Source organism: Corvus brachyrhynchos, unplaced genomic scaffold (assembly GCF_000691975.1).
Source record: "Corvus brachyrhynchos isolate BGI_N302 unplaced genomic scaffold, ASM69197v1 scaffold565, whole genome shotgun sequence".
NCBI classification, from domain to species: domain Eukaryota; kingdom Metazoa; phylum Chordata; class Aves; order Passeriformes; family Corvidae; genus Corvus; species Corvus brachyrhynchos.
The window spans coordinates 650364-671550 of record NW_008237911.1 but is presented as its reverse complement, the minus strand read 5'-3'; the positions used below and the strand labels follow the sequence as shown (position 1 = coordinate 671550).

The window sequence follows — 21187 nt, the reverse complement described above, 5'->3', positions numbered from 1 at the left end:
GGTGTGTAAATGCCCAAATTAGAAATGTCCATAAATCAATAACCTGTGCTTGAAATGGAAGTGCTGTCCCTGCTTGTGTTCCTGTCAGAGGAGGGCTGAGGCTGTCACCAAGTCATTGGTAAAACCATCAGCACTTCAAGCAAGGATCTTGGTGTCACATTGCACAGCTCCAGATGATTGTGGTGATAAACAAAACAGCTTCAGAAAAATCCTGCAGAGTTATCAGGATAAAATTCAAATAAATCGTCAGGCATTCCAATTTACCAGCCCTGGAGCATTTTTCAGGGCAGTGCTCAAAACACTCCCTTTCCACCCCCACCATTTTCCCTTTACAACCTGTTAAAATAACACTGTCTACAATTACAGGGTCATTTGTTATGCATGATATAATAGACTGCAAATATAAAAAGGCATTATCATCACTTTTGTCCTTTGTTCTTCCAGGCCAGAATATTGCATAGTTCTTTACTTTGACATTTATTGCTTTTAGATTGGTAATAGAATGGTTTGTGTTGCTCATTATCTTGAATGATGATAATATTAGAGTTTGGGGAGCCTGCGTTCCCTGTTAAGTAAAGTAAAGGCTTCATATAATTTACCAAAGGTTATTACTGGACAATTACCCACAATACAGTTCAAGTCTAATAATGTTAGCCACATTCGCTCTTAAATACCACATCTGGAGTGTGGTTCCTAGGAAGCTGCAGAGGATGATTTAAGGCTTTTATGTGCCTGGAAGGAGGAGGGGAGTTTAGATGTGCATATGCATGGCTGTATGTGTGGTTTTGGTGTTCACTAATTGATATGTGGGTTTGGTGGCTATTAAAGGGTGTCCTTAGGGAAAGGAACTAATTAGAAGACACACCTAGTTGGGACACTAAGACGAAAATGGAAGGGGAAGAGGGATAAGATATAACCTGAGTTTCCCTCCTTACTGTTGGGAATAACAGAGTAATTTCATAATTAAGTTTCTGAAAATTACATCAGGTTTTGGCCTAAGACTTTACTTAAGTTCTTATACAACAGCCTAATGTGTTAAATTCATCGGTCAGCAAGGCATGAAATTCAGAGCCTGATTTTATCCTTCCATCCCTTTTATCACTTGACCATGCTCAGCATCTCCTGGCCAGCTCAGAGCCCCATTCTGGACACGCTTCCCAACCTGCAGCCAGGGAGGGGCTCCATTCCTGGGGAGAGTGACTGGGGAATTTTCTACCTGGGAAACTTTCTAGGTTGGGGATCCTCGATAATCCCCTCCACTTCTGAGGCTCTCAGATGTTTACACGGGTGTAACACTCTGTGTGCAGGCACACACACGTGTATACAAACATTTTTTCTCCCTGTCCCTTTTCTGTTCACTACTCCAGTTTGCCTGCAGCCATTTATGTTCAATTTATGTTTTTCAGTTCATTTCTCTAGCAGCTGCACTTACAATGAAATGTTCCTATTTGGTGCCAAGTAATAGTAGCTGGAGTTATTTGCCCTATGAATCTCGGTAGATTAGTTTTTGTAATTTACATACATATCCAATTGCTACCAATTTTCACTGACAGTTTTCTCTTTGGACTTTGTTTCATTTCTATTTTTGAGCGGTAACAGTTTCAGATGTACATCTCTCTGCAAACTTTATGATATGCCCTGCATTATTATAATTATCTAGTAATGCCAAAGTGAGAGAAAACCTTTAACTCTAAATGTTAAAACAGTCTGCAGAAAACAAAGTTAATGTTTCATGAAATAAATGTCATAATACGAAAAACTTACTTTAATGGAAATTTGCCCACAGCTTCAGATGTTTCTTTTCTGGCTGACATCAGTTACTGTTCTTCACATGAATCACAAAACCCAGAGTGATTAGGTCAGCTGGTTCCTCGGTAGGGCAATAAATAACTGTAAAACTCCCCAGATTTGCAGTTGTGGTGATGTGCCATGAGCACGAGCCCGTGGATGTGAGTGCAGCCAGCTGACACACCTGCAGTGGGTTTGCTCTCAAGAGGGAGCACATTGATGGCTGGGATTCCTGATGCTGCTGGAGCCAGATAAGCCCGAAACCAGGATAATGCTCTTCCATGCTGTGCTAGAAATGCTGGAGCAGATGTTCTGCGGAAGCAAAGAGAAGCACACAATTGCTGTTATTACATCACTCGATATTGTAGTGGGTGGGCAGGTGCAGGCAGGAGGTGCACACCTGCAGGTTTGCTCAGCGTGGGGTCCAATGCAGGCATCTCTCAGGGCAAGGGGAGGCTTTCCAGGAGCTGCTGTGGGATTTCAGTGAGCACAGAAGCTGCACAGACCTGTTCAGAAGCAGTTCAGCCCCTGTACACAGCAAGCCTGGTCCCCACCTCCCATCTTGTGCCCAGCAATTGGATGTGATTCCCAAAGATTTCAGCTTTTACACATTTTTCATAGATTTGTGGACTATTAATATGTGGTTATACAGCCTCTGGTATCTTTCCTATCCTTTCTCTTAGATTTTAAAGTGATAAACTAACCTTCTAACACGTTCCCAAAATAGTTTAGTCTTATTTTCAAGAAGAGGACCTACAAGAAGAACATTTTGTTTCCCAATCAGAATCTGAGGAGACACAACAAGAAATGGGGCAAAGAAGCCCTGGACCAATTCCAATAGGGCAGTACCTGGGGGAAAAATTACCTAACCAACTGAACAATGTTTGTTAGATATGATAACTTGCTAAACCTATAAAAATTTTAGAAATCCACTACTGAGTGTGCCCATAGCCCATAACTGTGGATGCACCTGGGAGCTCCCAATAAAGAACTGCTTTTTTATCTTACCATTTTAACACCCTTGCAAGGGTCTTGATCTTTTGATATCAAACATATGCAGAACAAAATCTACAGTTTTTTGGTATGGGGCACAGCTTGGTGAGTGCAGCTCATGATGCCCAAGGCGTGGGGACCTGCAAACAGCACTATTTGTTAAAATCTGGAAAGCAGCAGGTGCTGGGGACCTGGAGAAGGCACTGAAAATTGTCCTCAGAGTGTCCCTCCCAGACCTGCAACAACACAGAAGGAAGTAATGAGGATTTTCAACACAGCCCGAACAACATAGAGATACAAATTAAATCAATGTGCTTGTTACTTCCACCTGTTTTCAACACTTCAACTTAATTTTAAAAAGCACAGTGGCAGCATGTATAATGAACAGGTCCAGAATTTCAACTTTGCTTGTCCTCTGGGCTAGAAACTGGGAGTGAATTCCTCTGCACAGCAAAGATACAAGGTAGCAGACAGCTTTCCTATATGAGAAAAGAAGTTAATTCCTCCAGCTCTGTGTATCTTGACAAAAAAAAAGAAAAAAGTATGAATTTTTTCCTGTACTGTCATCTTTCAATAAATGAAAATAAAAAATTCAGAACAATGTGTGATCAAATCTAAGCAATAAAAAAAAGCAGCTGCATTTTGATGAACAGTGTCGCATTCAGAGAAACAACAGGAATGTTCAGCTGTGGAGTTTTTACAATAAAGCATGTTGTAAAGAGACCCTTTTTTTTCCCAATATTGGGGCAGAATCCTCATAAAGTTGGAGAGACTGCTCAGAATCTTATAACTGAGCTGCACATAGGCTAGAATTCAGCCAGAAGAGAGAGCAGTAGCTCAGCAGCCAAGCTCCAGTAACAGAAAACTCTAAATAAAGCAAGGGCAAGGACTATTGATGCTGCCTTCCCCCAGATGGATCCTGGTGATGAATGCATTCCAAATGCCAATAATCTCAACCTTTGTTCAGTATGATACAAGCTTTGCATTGCATTATTGGCAAGCACCCTGCTGCTCTTTGCCACCTCTCTGCCATTGGGTGCCTTCCCACCTGGGCTTGCCAGCACTTCTTCGTTTTTCCTTTCCACTTCTTATTTCCCCAGTGCCCAGGCAAATGTGGCAAACTTCCCACATGAAAGTGACCTTGATGCCTAAGTACATTTTCTTTGTCTTGTTCAGCCCTTTCTAAATTAAAGTTCTACTGATAGGTATATTCCTGCTAGTTTTTATTAGTTCATCTTCACATGGCAGCTCCTAAGACACAGGGAAATTCTCTTCAATCTGTTTGTGCCATTTACACTTCTGCATCCCCTGATCAAATCTTTTAAAGGTTTCACCAGCACTGTGCACACCTCAGCTGCAGGAGTTTCCTGCTTTAGGTACCAAAGTAGAGTTTTGAATTTACTCTTCTCTCCCCCCAGACACAATTTCTAGTGCCATTCTTGTCCTTAGCACATTAATATCATGCTTTAGAGCAGCAGAGAAATCAGTTCAAATCCTCTTTTTTCCTGGGAGACCTGAACCTAAAGTCCTGCCAGGACACAGAACGTAACTAACCTGTTACAATAATATTGATTTTAGTGCTGCGTTTTCCAGCTACAAACAGCAGAAAATGCCAGTTTTCTCTGGTTGAATTATGTTCTATTAAAATAATAGCATAACAAATTCAGTCATTCAGGCTTTTGTGACACACAGCATCAACCATGATATCTGAAACAACACTGTGGGCACCCTAGCAAAATACACACCTTAACCACAACAAACAGATCACCACAGCAGCTTCAATTTGCTATGGAATAAATATATTTATATTTAATACATATCCCTCTCTTGCCTACAAACCCTGCAGGAGCACAGCTGCAAAGAAGCACCTGCTCTGCTGACTACAGGAGCTCAGTTTTCATGTGGGAAGAAGCTTGACAGATAGGCTTGGAATTTAAGCACTGCATTTTTGCCTCTCATGGTTGGTTTAAAATTACATTAAAATTGCATTAAAGCAACGATGGGTTATTGATCACTATCAAAATAAAACATCTAGGTACTCACATATAAGGAATTGACTAAGCAGAGGTGTGAGCAGAAAATTATAGTGTTCACATATGGAGGAGTGATATTCTAATGTATCCTGGCATAACAGGGCTTGAACAGGAGCCTTACGACTGGAAGAAGTCTGACTTCCCGAGGGAAATGGTTGGAAGTCTGGTTTAAAAAGAAAATATTTTCATTTCCTCAAAAAAAGTCTTTCCTGGAAGATTTTTTTGAACCTTAAGGAAACAAAAAGCACATTTACCACCTGGGAAATTTTACTGTAATAGGTCTGAATCAAGCTTTTAAAAGTTTATTTATTCTTTACTTTTTTTTAACAAATAAAACACAATTAACAAACGTTTTCTAGTCTTATTTGCACAGAAACAATAACATGTAAACCAAATAAATTTTTTGTGTGTGTGTTTTGCTAGTATCCATTCATCTTTACCTACTCAGAAAGCTAAACAAGAGTTATCAGTCAGGGAAATTAACCAGGCAGAGACACTGAGGTCCCTCCCCTGAGCAGACAGAGCCTCTCAGGGCTGCTGTGATGCCAGCAGGGCTATGCACATCACCTGGCACAGGAGCTGTCTGGAAGAGCCTCCTGCATGACTGCCTCTGGGTTTTGGCTTGGGCTGCCACCATTGCCACCGGGAAGAAATTGGCTTTTCTGTACCTATTGTGTCACCTTAAATTACAGCCTAATTGGTTTGCCCAAAGAAGTTCAGATGAGTCATTCCCTACTGCTCATTTCCTGTTACTACCGATGTGGGAAGATGTGAGAAAACCAAGGGTACAGTTACATCTACTATAGCTGCCTGAAGTTACATGAAATTTATTCTGCCAGAGACTTATTGACTCAAAAGATCAATGACACTAAGAGAAAAAGCTGATATTTTTATTTGCTGCAAGTTCTGGACTTGGTTTTGATTCTAACTCCATTCTTGTTAATATTCAGGGAACTATAATCTGTGTGAAAATTAATGGAAAATGAATCACTGCATTATAGCAAGAGAAGTAAGACCACAGATCCGGTTGTCTGGAAATTTGATTTGTGCTGCATACTGAATGCAGTCCAGGGGGCTGCAGTACCTCATGTAAAGGATAAAAGTGAATGTTTTATAGACCTTTTTATGCTTAAAATAGGCAGTATCATTACAAATGCAGCTCTCACGAATTTTTTCAGTCTAGTGTAAAAACATCCAGAAACCTGGCTTTTAATTCAATGTAAAACAAAGGAACAAAAGACCTGAGCATGAATCATGTTTCTTCAGAACTTTCCCTTCAGTTTTCTGAATTAATTCTAAATGCCATTCAAAATCCTGTTCTTTTACAACCCTGACCTGTGACTTTGGACAGGTAAGTCCAGAAACATTGGCAATGCTTCAGGAAGACATGACTGTGTCTGTAACCACATATTCTTAGTTGTTAGAAAAGGGAAATACACCTGGAGGGACATATAGTTAATAAACAAATTAGAAAGTAGGGACTAGAAGATGAATAATTCTTTCTCCTTGTGTTTTAGTTGTTCTTCCTGAATCTCTCAGCATTAACTCAACTTCTCCCTCAGCCTTCCACAGTTCTCTGTAAGACACAGAGAAACTCCTCACATTCCTTCCCTGTTTTTGAGACAAGAAGAAGAAAGGCACAGCAGTGGCACATAAACTCCTGTAAATCTTTTGATCTTCACAGCTGAAACATAAAGGGGCACACCTCAGTGAAAGTACTCCTATAGGGTAAATATAACTGAGTTAAATCCCAAAAATAAATCCCAAAGGAACACGTAACAAACGTGATGGAGCTGATGAGCTTCTAAATTCAGAAAGGAGTGATGTGCTGCCCTGGAGGATTTTGTTCTTAGAAGAGAGGAAAACTGCTATCACTACAATTAAAAAGTAAGACTAAATTTTAAAAACCCAACCACCAACAAACCAACCTCCTCTTAACCTATTTTACAGTAAAAGCAGATTTTTATACCTAAACATCATTACACAAGTAAATTCTTCTGCTCTTCACAGACCCTCTCACTTGTGCATGTTTCTGTGTATAGCAGATATGATTTTCACACAATTAGAAGAAAAATAATTGCCACCTGGAAAAGCAAACAGCATTACTACAAAACATTACAGCTTCATTTACTCATGTCTGGCATACAGACATTGCAGCAACTTCCTGGATATTCGCCTTAGCAAAAAAATACTATATGCAGGACCAGAGTTTCTGAAAGCAAATCTACTGTTCATGTGCAATGAAGTTTCTGAAAATGCTTTTTTTACCATGTCACTGTCTTAATCTTCCACCTTTTCCTTCAGCTGATGACTTGCAAACATGAATCTTTTACCAGAAATTAATTTGTTTCTGACTTTTTAATGCAAAACCAGGTACTATTGTGCTTGAGCTATGGAAACAAATCAAGACCAGTTGCTTCATTTGGACAAGAATAATTTTATTTCTTAAGTTCCTACACTCACATGTAGCAGCCTATGTTTTTAGGTGATCTATCAACCCAGAAATGGCAATCCTGCATCCAGGCTCTCTTTTCCTGCATCATCCCTTTGATCCCTAACTGAATATGTTATTTGTCATTCTTTGTACTAAATAATGAGTAGCTTAGAGATACATCTGTTGCAAAATAGATAAAAAGCTCAAAGGTGTGGCTAAACTCTCTCCCTGAGAAGCACCCGGCCAGTTTTATACTCTTCACTCCCTCTCTTCAAGAACAAATTCACTTTTCTTCTTATTTACCAGCTAGGGACCATGACTGGTGGCACAAAACATGCAGGACATGAATTAAACTTCCCAATTTGCAATGACCTTTACATCAAAAGAAAGCCAGAGCGGTTTTCCCAGGAGCTGGAGTGTACTTGCAGTTCCCATTTCAAAGTCACTTTGTCTTCTTTGAAGAGAAAGTCCATTAAGTCCAGGAGTAATGCACATTTTCATATTGCTTTGGGATTTGCTGCTCATGGTGGCACACAGTGCCGTGCTCATGGTTCAGAACAGTGCAAATCTAATATGCAATCCCAAATTGTTCCGTGTTCACATTCTCTTCTGTGCACACCTGAAATTTAAAATTACCTGTATAATTCTTCCCAGACAGGTTTTAATTATTCACTGGTTTAAATTATTCATATTTAGCAGAGTGCCTGTGTAACACAGACTGATTTTTTTAATAAAGTAATTTTACAAATACTATGGGTCTGTAAAGCTAGAAAAGCCCTCCTACATTCCCAAATCCAATATTCCACTGATATTAGTGAACATTCATTCACATACTTCTATTACAAAATTTTCTTTGGAGGATTAAAATTCTATTTTGTCTTGTAGGGCTGAAAGAGAGCCATGTCCATGAGCACCTCAGATGCAGTTAGCTAGCCAGAACCTCACTGCCTCAATAATCTGGTGTTTTAGGATACTTTGGGAGGCTGACAGAGCTGAGCCATCTGCTTCCTACCCACTGAAGCTTCTCCTGGGGCAGCTGTAAGGGACTGTCCTCCAGGCACACCTCCTGTGCTGACCTCTCTCAAGATGCTCTTTCACTGGTTTAAAACTACCTGGTAGCTTCCATAGTATTTCATAGTCCATGTAAAATAGGGTTCAAAGCATTATCTAGGCAAAAAAAGAGATGAAATTAATCTCTTTTTCAACTCTATGCTGAAATTGAAGTTCCTGCAAGCCATATGGCTGCTCCTCTCCTGCTCCAGGGATCATTAAAACAGGGTGCCAGAAGAAGTGGATCAGCAAGCATCAACTGCCTGGAAGGAAAACAGGAGGCAACATCTCCGGGAAGGTTTAACTCGAGCACTGCTTCCTACTGTGACAAGATCCAATTTGTTCTGAGGAGAGAGATGTATGCTCACAGTACTTCCACACAGTCCCTATCACCTTTATTCTCCATGCAGCAGGCTGAAGATTTTTCTAAGATCTTTAGGTGGCTAGATTTTTGTTGCTTGTTTTCAAATTTCTCTCTTTGGATCAAAATTGTTTGCATGCCTTCTATTTACCCTAACCAGGACAGACAGCAAGTTGCAAGCCCCTCCACATCCCTCCTCCTCATCAATCCAATAGCCCAGTGGCTGAGTCACTCTCCTGAAATCAGAAACAGAGCTCTCTCAAATTCCCTCTAACATCCCAGATGAGCTCAATAGCCACTCCTACTTTTCCCACTTAACTCCAGTCACTGCTTGGAACCTCAACCTACATTCCCCTCCCTGTTGCCACAGATCCAAGTCTCCTGAGCAACAAAAAAGCCAACTGCATGCTAAATAAACAAAGTAATTAAAACAAGCTAAATGAAACAGGAAGGTGTTAATGCTCTTTGTCCCAGACAGTCTGGAATGAGGTGTCTGATTTCTTCAGGTGAGTGACTTATTTAAAATCCAGGCAGGTTTTTTACCTTGACTGAAGGGGGAATTAATTATTGTTGATATGTCAATACAGTTAACACCAAAGTCCAGGGGTGGAGTGTGTGTATATGTTTGTACCCAATAATAACTTTAAAATTTCAGTATTTTTGGGATATAGATGTTGTTAAATGGGTGATGGATTGACTCCAGCTTTAAACAGCCATTGAGACAGGGAAAGCAAACAAGAGACTAGAAATCAAATTTTTTCAGTGATGCTTCAGCAATCATTTATTGTGCCAGGAATAGCGAAAACAATAGGAAGTTGTTTTATATTGATTTTATATTATTTAATATCATATCAATACCCAAGCTCAGCTGTCCGGTCTCAGAGAAATGGGATCCTGCGTTGGATCTACTTTACAGAAGTCAAAACTGCCAGGACAGACAACCCCAAAGTGAATTCTGTGTAATTCTGCTAAAGCAAAGGCTCCTCTGGCTGAGCTCTCTCATGACTGAGTCTCCTAAAGATGCAAGATAGCACAACAGGCTATAGTCAATGCACAAATATCAACCACCTAAACCAGCATCCAACTCCTAGAGAAAGTGCAGGAACTCATGCCTTGTGATCAACAAATCAATCTGATTACACAGAAGTGTCTTATTGTTTACAATACACTCCACTCACACATCTCACCACTTTGACATCATACCCTACTTAGACACTTTGCTTACTTATACATTCTACCTACTTATACATCTTACAACTTTTACATAACACTCTACTTATACATTTCACTTACTTATACATCTTGTAACTTGTAACTTCCACATATCACACTACTTATACATCTTACTTATACATAATACACTACTTATGCATTTTATTTGTTTATACATACTTATACACATTACTCTACTTATACATCCTCCAACCTTTACATGATACAGTACACATACATTTTGCAACTGCTGTGCCTGAGATCTCACAGTGCTGGATTGGTTTCTCCATTCTGTCCATGAGCTCTGCACACACCTTTCTGATAATAGGATTGGTTTTAATCTAGTGCAGCACAGTCCCTTTTATCTATTCCTTGCTGTCTTGGTATTTAGTTTTTCAGCTTCTTCTTTCCCAACTCTTCCCAATTCAGCACAGCTTACCTCTCAGTCCTTGATGAATTCCTGAGGGCTCTAACAGGTGGGGCTCCTGATCCAGGCAAGCAGCATCAAGATGATGACAGCAACAAAACCCATCCAGTGATCAGAAGCCAAGTTAGTCCAGGAAATCCAAACAGCAAGCCAGCAAAAAAGAAGGAGCAGATATAAAACGGCCCCTGGTCTCCCCTCGAACCTTCAGACTGGATCTTAAAAACCCCTCTTGGGGCTGTTGTGCTGCAGCTGAAGGTGGAAAGGCCAGGTGAAGCCAATGAGGGTAATTCCAGCCTGGTCTCACTCTGAGGACTCTGGTAAAAATAACCAAAAATGGTTTGGCTGGGGCACACTATCAAGATTTAAATACTTTACAACAAGAAAGTTATCAGGGAATTACAACAACATAAGTTTTAAAATTTCAACCACATCCAGATCACCTGCTCAAACAGAGGTACAACTGTGTGAAATTACCTCACTTCCTTCCCTTGCTCATCCTCTGGTACAAGGAAGCAACCAGTTTCCAGCCCAGCAAGATGTCATAAATTCTTGCCTCAGGCAACTACATTTCTTCAGGAAGCTTCCCAGGTTTTTTGCTTGTTTGTTCTGTTTTGCCTTCTTGTTTGGTTTGGTTTGTTTTTTGTTTGTTTGGGTTTTTTTGTGGGTTGGTTTTTTTTTTGGGGGGGAGGGGGTGAGTGAGGAAGAAGCAATTCTAAAAAGCAAGCTGTCATTTATAAAAGCATCTCTATTCCTTTCAGCATTTCCTGTGCAATATCTGTCCCTATAATGACGGATGTATAAGAGATGTTCTTGGCACAGCATTTGGCCATTTGCAAACACCCCTTCACAGGATCCTTCATTTTGCTGCCAATGGCAGAGACTGAAGTCTGAAATCTGGACTCAGTCAGGACTTGGCAGCCTCCAGGTGGAAACACAACCCACTGCCTGCCAAGCCAACGCCCTGACAGATTATGCTGTTACCCTTTCTCTCTGCTGGTGTGCACCAGCAGCCCAAATGAATGAATTGCCTTTGTTCCTCATAAAAGAAGGCAGTACAAATGGTTCAAGCTGTTATAATGATCTTATGCTGCTCCAGACTCCTGTAGGGGCTTGGTTTGTGCTCAGCTTTTGTGCTCCTGTCGTCTTCCTGGATAAGATTGTGGGTATTTGTGCCCAACACTTTTTAATAAAACAAAGACCTAGAAGAGAAGCAATTATTCAAAGGCTTTATACTGGTTTTGCCATCAGGCTTTTGTAGCATTTTAAATTTTTTTTTTGTCTTTACCCCATATTTAAATGCAGTAAGATGTTATTGCAGGTTATTTGGTAAGTTCTTTGGCAAAGTGCTTGGGTGAAATCAGTTTGTATTTGCTAAACAAGGTCAACAATGCCTGTCACCAGGATGAGTTATGGGAGTTTCTTGACTTGCTGGGAGATGCCCCAAAAAATAATCTATTCCCAAGTTGTTTGGGTTTGGTTTTTAATGTGACTGATGTGTTAATGAGTTTCTAATTCAGTACAGGCAGTACTGCTTTTAGGAAGATGAGATGGCTTGAGGAAGGTTGATTTTAAGCCATCAGAATTAATAAAAATATTCCTCCTTCTCTCTTCTCCTGCCTGCTTCTCCTTTCCAGTGATACCCAGCTAAGGAAGATGTCCTGTATGGAAATTTGACTACAAAACTCAGGACTAAAGGGTAAATCAGGTTGAAAGCAACTTCAGAATGTCTCTGTGAACCCGAGAAACAGGAAATAAATACTCCATTACAGCCACTAGACCACCTGCTGCTTTGTATACGTGCTGTTAATCCAGTGAAACTGGATTAAAATATTTTCCAAGAAGTTCACTGTGAGGGACTTCGTCAGTTACAGCTCTTGTAAGTGAACTGCAGCATTTTTAACACCTAACTACAGCTATTCAAGTGCTCCAGTCTGATCCAGTAACAAACCACAAACAGGAAAGTGCAAGCTATGACCACTGGGAAGAAGTTTGTAAGAAGAACTTCAATAAACAGGAGAGAAACAGACATGAGGAACAGCAGCCAGCAGAGGAATGCATGGTTTCAAACAATGTTCAATTTGTCCAAGGCCTGTGAAACCTTGTTCAGTACCAGCCAAAGACAAAGTAGTTTCCCTCTGAAAGGCAAACTGGGCACTGGGCAGCCTCACACAAAAGCCATGGCACCGGTCCCTTTGCAGCACAGCTGGGAGGTGTGGATAGCATTCAGCCCTCCAAGTCTCCCAGCAAAAGGCGTGGCAATATCTTCACGGAAAGGATTCATGTTCCATGCCAGTCAGGGGATGTTTTTCAGTGACAATCAAAAGAAAATCTGTACCACAGCCAAATAGCTACCTTCTTTCATCCTGGCAGCTCTCCCTCTTATCTACAGGCCCGTGTCATTGTTAGGCTCATTTTCTCTGTGTGCAGCAGAAATCTCATCTGTTGTACCCAGAGAACTGCAAGTTCTCTTTTGCCCTTGGCAGCCAAGATACCAAACCTCCCCTGTGGCTCCTTTTCTTCTTCTCCCATTCCCAGGCAGCTACAGCATTCAGAGATCTATCCAGGATGGATGAGTGGCTCCCTTGGTGTAGATTTCACTTCTGTATTATTTTCCCTCCTTCAGGAACATGAGCTTAAGAGTGTTTACTGGAGACAAAACTATTATCAAGTCCAGACTGTCTCCCTTTATTTCTGACCATTTACTCGTGGGCTGTATTTTTAGCTCATTTTGTTCTCCTCAAGTCCAGCTGTTGTTCTCATTTATAATTCCTGTAACCAGGCTCTCTTTTTTCCCAGCTGACTGCTCACACACATTGCCATTGCTCTGGACCTGTCATTCACTAAATTATTTTCCAGGACATCCAAAAGCATAAATGGCCACAGACTCTCAAGTACCCATTGCTGTGCATAAACCCCAAACTGCTGATTTTCAAACACTTCAATTGGAATCAGCAGAGAAATCCAACATCTTTAAGTATCCACTAGTTCATCAAGGACAACTGCATCAAGCATCTCACAAATAACTGGGAAATTGGAACCCCTTGCATGTAGAAGAGTTTAATTCAGCTCCACACACAAGTCAACATTCTAGGCAGGAGGGCAAAGCAGAATAATTTGAAATATTTAGTATCATAGCACTGGCACAAGCACATCGATTTTTGCTGCATTCCATCTTACCTTTACCAGTGTTTCATATAGCAAATTTTGCACCATTTTCTGCTTGTTCTGGTGCTTTCTACCTTAAGTAGCATCACTGGATCCAAGAGGATCCCTCACAGCTGTTAAACCACATGTATTACACTTCAAACACAAGCAAAGGGACAGGATCCTTTTCCATAACTTCTTCCCATGTCACGTCATTTGAACTTCACACTCTAATTGTAGATACCATTGTCTTAATTTTCTACTTGTCAGGCCCAGAGATCTCATGACCTGATCTTGAGAGAAATGAAAGTTTGCAAGGCTAAAGTAAAACATAGTTTCCTTCAGAAGATACACTCAGAACTCACATTAACATATGTTTAACCTAAAGGTTTTAAGTGCCATAGAAATGAAGGCACGGAACAAGCACCACACTTAGTGCTTTGATCTTAATGAATTTAGTTTTCATGTATTCAATTAACCATAAATGTTGATGAGAGCAAAATCATCATTCTGGAGCACGGTAAATAAAATGCAATTAAAAACACCAGTGTAGCAACCCACCTGGGAGTTGCATTTGTGTAAGAATGTGGTTCAGTAGCAGACTGGGGACTTATGTCTCAGAAACATTAGTATAATATCTGCAAAGTAACCTGGCAGATTTCTTCAATTATGGCATGAGCTTCATCAAATTGCAAAAATCTCAGAGATTTCTGATTCAGCAGCTTCTTCTTAATGGCAATATAATACAACTGTCGCGGGTTCGGTTTGTAACTGGGCAGAAACACCAATTTAGTGTAGTGGTTTGGTCCAAAATACTCATTACTGTTTATCTGCTGTGAGATAAGAATTAGGAGAAATGCAAAGCAGGCACCAAACTTGAAAGAATATAAAGAAGTTTATTAACAGACCTAAAAGAAGAAGGAAAAAAAAATTATACCACCTTCAGAACTCTCCTCCTCCCCCCACCTTCCTCCCTTCTCCCACTGACAATGTTCAAAGACAACCCTTGAGATGTTCAGTCTGTTTACCACTTCCATAATAACCTTGTTCAGTCCATTTAGAAAGAGAAGTCTCTTCTTGCTCATGCTATGAAAACATTATCACAACGAGACAGCCGCCCACTTCCAAATATTGTTCAGTCCATTTAGGAAGAGGAGTCTCTCTGCCTGCGTGTGAGTCCCTTCCCCCGACTTGAAGCTTTTCCCGCAACTGCTTTCGAGGGTCCAATCTTGAAGTTTTTTGGGGTACAATTTTAAGGTTGAGCCGTTCAGAAACAAAAACAGAGGCCCTTCTCCTTCCCTGGGAGCAAAGGGTCTTCATCATCTTCATCGTTAGGACTATCTCTGGGAGCATCTCTAGGAACTGAGGTTTTCTCCTTTCCCATTTGGAGCAAAAGTCCTCATCTGGTTCATCTCTAGGGACTGAGGTTTTCTCCTTTCCCGTTTGGAGCAAAAGTCCTCATCTGGTTCATCTCTAGGGACTGAGGTTTTCTCCTTTCCCATTTGGAGCAAAAGTCCTCATCTGGTTCATCTCTACGGACTGAGGTTTTCTCCTTTCCCATTTGGAGCAAAAGTCCTCATCTGGTTCATCTCTCCCTGTCCAAACTTCTCATGAAATTACAGCGGCGTCAGCATCTGCCTATCTCAGCGCAGGTGCTTTTGCTCACGAGTTGAACACTCCACCCCCCGGGCCCGCTGGCCCCCACACGGGGCCCGCAGCCACCTGTCCCAGCACTGGAAACGAGAGAGAGCTTGGAGGGGGAGTTTGCCTATTCTTAAATGTGGATAACAGAGGTGATCACAACTTTAAGTGGCTTAGAGAATTGTCCATATTCAATCTGGCCAGCTGATAGGTTCTATCAGTTCCCAGAGGAAACTGTAAGCACCCCTTAGCAAGGACGTCCCTTCCGGGACTATGCTTGCTAACCTATGACAACAACCTTGTCCACCAAACAAAACAAATTTCCTCCTGGTAGATCTGCTTGTGGAGAAAAAGCTTTCCAGTATTCTTCACCAATACATGATTTAAGTCTAAGCTTCCTCATGCACTGGTCACTGCAGAGCACTCAGAGAATTCCTATAAAAATGGAGGGAAGCTCTGTTGGTGTATAACACTGTCTCACCTCTTCAGCAATAGCAGTTTTCACATCTGTACTACACAGTAAAAGGATATTAAATAGACCTGTCATGCCTGATAACAAATGAGGTTGTAAGCTAAACATATGGCCTGGAAGATTCAGAAATTTCTGTCTCTAAAAGTAGAATTAATGTAGTTTGCAGAGAGTCACTGAAAGAAAGACTCCTTACTGGCTCATTTAGTGTCAAACTATGACCCAGCCCCAAATAAAAACCTTCACAACCTTCACAAGGTCATTTTCTTCATGGAAATGAATGAAATTAGCAGTGTTGCATCTTAGACAGGTAGTCCTTTTTAGTCCTTTTCTTCCTCTATTTCTTTTGCCTTGCACTGGCCCACAAGTATCATGATATATCTATAATATATTGTACAGATCCTGAAAAATATATTACTTGTAGAATATACAGATATGCCTAATTAAAAGGTAAATGTGAAAAAAAAAAAAAGAAACTGCATAGCACTGGTAAGGAGGATTTGCCAAAATAAATGTGATCTAGGACAGTGGTAGAGAACAAACTTAAAATAAGTTTGGAATAAAGCCGCTGTTAACAGAAAGAGAAATAAAAGTAGGAGCTTCCTACCCACACAACTCAGATGCTTAGGGAGCACTCTGTGGACAAGCCCTGAGCACCCCAGTACTGCTGTTTGAGAGACTCTGGTGTAGCAGGCATAGAACTTCTGGACAGGAGACCTAAAGAAGATGAAAAAGAAAAATTAAACATAAGCCCAGTGTGCAATTAAGAAGGGCTTAAAGAGGCCATTTAGGAGAAAACTGAAAATAAAGAGAACGGGCTTATAACCTGTTGGGTGATAAGACAGCTGTTTACCAGTAGAGCACTGAAAAGGCAAAGGGTTGCCATGAATTAAGATCAATTAGATGAAACACAAGTGAGGAAAAACCCCACAAGATCAGCATCAAGCAATTTCTCACAGTGAGGCGCAGAGAAGTCTGTCAAGAGAAATGCTGCAGACCCCCCCAAGAAACTCTCTTTAAGAAGAGTTCCACAAAGCCCCTGTGTCCAAAGGGTATAGGATAGAAAACAATCTGATGCTGTGGGGGTCTGAGATGGATGATCTCTCACATTTTGCTACACTCCCAGACTAACAACCACGAGGATTGCAGCTGCAAGTCAGAAATCCGGTGCCTTCGGGGACTGTTTGCAACATAAGGTCACGAACAGAGACACAACAAACACCTGACCTTTTACCACGGGTTGTTGAAAGAAAACAGGGGTGTAACAATCATTTCTGTTGACTGGGAGAAATGGAATTGTCAGGGGAGAGAGAGGATTAAATTCTTGCATCCTCTCCCCAGGCCATTGGTGGTGATGAGAAACTCGTCTCGGTGGGTCTTTCACCCACTGTTGGAGATGTCATTCTCCCAGAAAAGGGATAACCAATCTGAGCAATTGAGTCACACTCAAGAAACTGAAGAGAAAAATTGTTGTATGTGTGCTTCAAATAAAAATACAAGTTTTTAACTTGGTTAAATCTGGTTTTTAACTTAGAGAGCAGAAGGAATATTAGATAGTGGGGAGTATCACAAGGCGTGTATCTCTTTGGGGGCCTTCCATCTCCCCACACAAGGAGACACAGGAAGGGCTGTGGTCTTCCCAAATCTAGATAGAGAGGAGCCCAAGGGACAAGTTAAATATCTGCCCTGTTTTCTCCAAGAACAACACAATTTTCTATACATAAGTAGTATTTTAAATGCACCTCTTTGTCATCATTTGGCACTGTTGAAACCACAATGCCCCGCATCCAGAGCTTACATTCAAAGACCTTCACCATGCAACAAAATAGATATAATTTGGCTAAATTGCAAAGAATATCAATAAAAAATAAAATTGCTGAATGCAAAACATCTGATACAAAAGTATCAAAACGCGTTTTCCCTACGAATATTCATTCAATCGCAGAAACAGAGACAACAGAGCCACAAGGGAAATCATCAAGTCAGTTAGTCTGTCCTTCTGCTTCAAGGTAAAAATCAACTATTCCAAAAAACAGAACCTGTAAATCAGCCTTCAGTTTAATGTGCAGTTGCCTTTCACTATTTTTCATGCTGTGGTGACAAAAAAAAAAAAAAAAGAAGACCAGAACTGATGAAATCCACATTTCAAACCAACAACAAATAAGATACTTTTCTCTTGAGACTGGTATGCAAAATCCTTCAAATTAATGTAATGAAGTGTGAGGGATGTACAGAAAATGAAGAATACCCATCTAATGAAAGAAATGAATGTTGTGAAATGAGTGATTTGTTGGATGCTGTGAACACGAGCGCCATGAATCCTTTCCAGAAGCAGTCAGAAAAGCTTACAATGGGTGAAGGAAAGCAGCTGAAAGGAATGTGGACCTCAGCCACACGCATTTTAGTTTAGGTGCTCTCTCTTCTGCTGTGTCTCTCTGTAGCCATGCAAACCCTGGTACATAGGTGTGGGTTTGTGCACATCTCACATCCTGGCATTGGCCCACGGAAAATGGGCACTCAGAAACAGCTTCTCTCACTGATAACAGAACTGCTTTTAATATTCTGTATTTCTAGGCAGCAAAACTAGCAGATCATCTAGCAAATATGAAGATAAAGATGTTATTTTAAAGTGATAATAGATGAAGACTCTTTTTCCAATTATATACATGAGGACACAATTTAATCTGTTCTTCCAGACACGCTTTCATAAGAAAAATGTCCTTTATAACTTTGGCATTTTGTTGCCAGTACCTCTGGGCATTTATCATTTTTGGGACTAATGGCAGTCAGAAGGCCTGCACATAAACATTTAAATTTATCTGTGTGATATTTCCTGGGGAAGAACTACACAAAATACATGGAACTTTTGTGGTTTTGCCCTATTGTGAAATAGAAATGTGCAGAAATCCAGTTAACTGTTGGTTACACATAACTATGATGGCAAAAGTGATAACTGAATTTTTAGCTAAAGTATTAAATAATTATATTAAGATCTTATTAATCTCTACTCTTAACATTCAACAAATGCCTAATTCAATGAAAGCTGGTTTCAGTGTGAGACTACCTTTTTTTTGATGTAAAAAGAAAAACCTCCAAGGATTAGTGTATCTGATTAAATAAAAGCTTGAACTGAATAAACCCAAAATGGAAAGAAGGAAAGAGATATGAATACTTAAAGAGCATACTGAATGAGAGTAAATTATGCAAGCATGGAGAAAAAGATGCCACTCTGTTCACTTTCTTTGTCTCATTAGAGACCTGGGGACAATTTTGAACATGCTGAGAGAAGGCTGTTGGTCCAAGGTCCACTGAGCTGTAAAACAGTGAAGTCACTGTTGTTCACTGACTGACTCTAATGTTCATCGAGGATGCTGGACATGCAGGACTCCAGGGTGAAAACTTCTTCAGTCAGTTCGTGGTCAAAATTACCAAAATTGCCAGGGGCCTGTTTGCTGTGCACCAGGCCACTTCCATTACCTTGGTTTAGTGGATCCCATGCTGGAGTGAAAAAAGCTCTTTGACAGTAGTCGTCACTCAAGAATATCTGAGTTACCTCTTCAAAAGACAGTTTTTCATCTTTATGGGGCAATGCAATTACCTATACTAACCCTCATTGTTACACTAGAACAATTTCAGCTGTTCAAAAATGGGACCCTTGAGACTGATGTTTCATGACTTTATTGTAAAAAGACTAAGCCTAAATTAGGTTTAATTAAGACTAATTTGTACTGGCTACTCATTCCTGTCTCTATTCAGCAATTTTTCACCCCCCCAAGTTTCTCTGTTACAACCTGTTTTAAATCAGGTTAACTTAAAAAAAAAGGCTGAAAATCAACTTTCTAGGCAGGATTTTTTGTTCTCATCAAAGATACATATTTTTTTACATATTCAGTAGGACAGCCCACACGAAGTTAACTCAGTTTACAGAGGGCACTCTACTTCCTACAGACCAGAATATGCTGCCAGGGGAAGGAAACAACTTACACTAAAACCATGAGAAAAAAATTTCTGCAACATAGAGTTACAGCCTAAGATTCTCCCTCTCATTAAATCAGTGTCTTTCTAAACAAACTAAAAATAAATTTCCGTGCTCTGGGAAAGCAAGAAAAGAGATTAACTGATTTCAGGCACGAGCTGGAAGCTACAGAGAATGTCTCCAGGTCCTTGCCTCCACAGTGGGTGATTTCAGATGGAAAAGGCCATCTGTACAGGACAACTTCCCCACAGCCTGCAGGTCACTTCCCAGCAAGAAACTTTGCCTCCAAAGTTTCCCCTTTCCTTTTCTCAAGGCCTTTCTCAGCACTACCTCTAGCCCAGCTCATGCTGAATCAGAACTGGAAAAAAAAGAAAGAAAAGACACTTTATGTGTCAGCTACAGCAGCTACTGATACTGCTCCTAACAACAACCCTTCCTTCTCGAAAACGAGGTGAAACAAAAGCAGCAGCTGGGCAGAGCAATGTGCCTGCTCCCTGGCCTCCCCACTGCAGTAACAATATAAATGTTTGGCACTCTCCAAAGCAGCAATTCAATCCCATTTGCCCCTTTCTTCTGGAAGCTGCTCTCCTCCATTTTGAGGCACTCAGCTCCCTCCTGCAGCTGGAGAAACAGCCACAGACTTTTCTCCAAAATGAAGTAGTCAGCTTGTTCTCATTTGTTCAGATGCTGGTTTTGAACCAATTCCCTTTTGTCTCCTCTTTCTTTTATAAAATTGACATTAGTATGCCTTTCCTGGGCACATTCAGTGGCCTGGCTGACAAGAGCTGCTGATGGGTTCAGACCTGGGCAGGGCACGAGCTCCAGGCACGCAAGAACCTCTGCCCCTTTCCCCCAGCTTTTGCGTATCCAAGGACCAATTTGAATCCCCAAATGTGGGATTGTTCTGCTCTACTCCCTGGTTGATATCAAAAATTATAAATACTTTATTGACTGGTAGAATTATGACATCACCAATGGCCCAACCAGACACCACAAAGGCAGAAAATGCATTTGCTCTCAGCTGTTCTCTTGTTGAAGGTTCTGTGCAAGCCCCTTCGTGCTCTGATAAAGTCACAGTCCAAAACTATATCATAACTCTAAATGTGACCCCTTAATGACATTGCAGACAGAACATCTTTTGCCAGCTGGAAGTAGAATTTTTGTTGCATACATTAGATATAAAGATCAGATAGATTTTGGAGAGTATTTACAGCAAACACTGTGAGCAGTCGCTCTGGAGCTAAAGGGAGCCTCAGGCACATGACATTCACAGGTTCTCAAGCTAGGAGAATTTAGTATCCTCCTCAATCTAAGATAAATATTCAAAGTCACTCACCACATCTTGGTCACAATATGAGGATTGTTGAACATTAGCCCAAGTTTTTGTCTTCGTCTCTTTATTCTTCTCCCCTGTTCTAAACAAACATGTTTTAGGATCAATAAAATCTCCATTTCACTTCATCATGATCTCATTCCTTACATTAAAAGGGTGAATAAGATTTTACAGAAAAAAAATTCAACCAAAAAGATATATTATTTCAATGGAGATATTGACTTGTTTTGCTATAACATGTTTTCAAATAAAATACTTGTGAGAAATCACACTCTTATGCAAGCTGAGATGTTGAATCACCACACAAAAGCCTCATAGACTCTGAG

General features: G+C 40.6%; 1 long non-coding RNA gene across 1 annotated transcript in view; it reads right to left on the bottom strand.

Moving 5' to 3' along the window:
• Positions 1 to 15345: 15345 nt before the first annotated feature.
• LOC108446449 overlaps positions 15346 to 21187 on the bottom strand; it is a 72504-nt gene continuing 66662 nt past the window's right edge. The window contains exons 3-4 of the long non-coding RNA XR_001861626.1: positions 20865 to 20943; positions 15346 to 16269 (exon numbers count right to left, since the gene is read on the bottom strand). This is a non-coding gene — a long non-coding RNA (uncharacterized LOC108446449). The remainder of the gene's footprint in view (positions 16270 to 20864; positions 20944 to 21187) is intronic.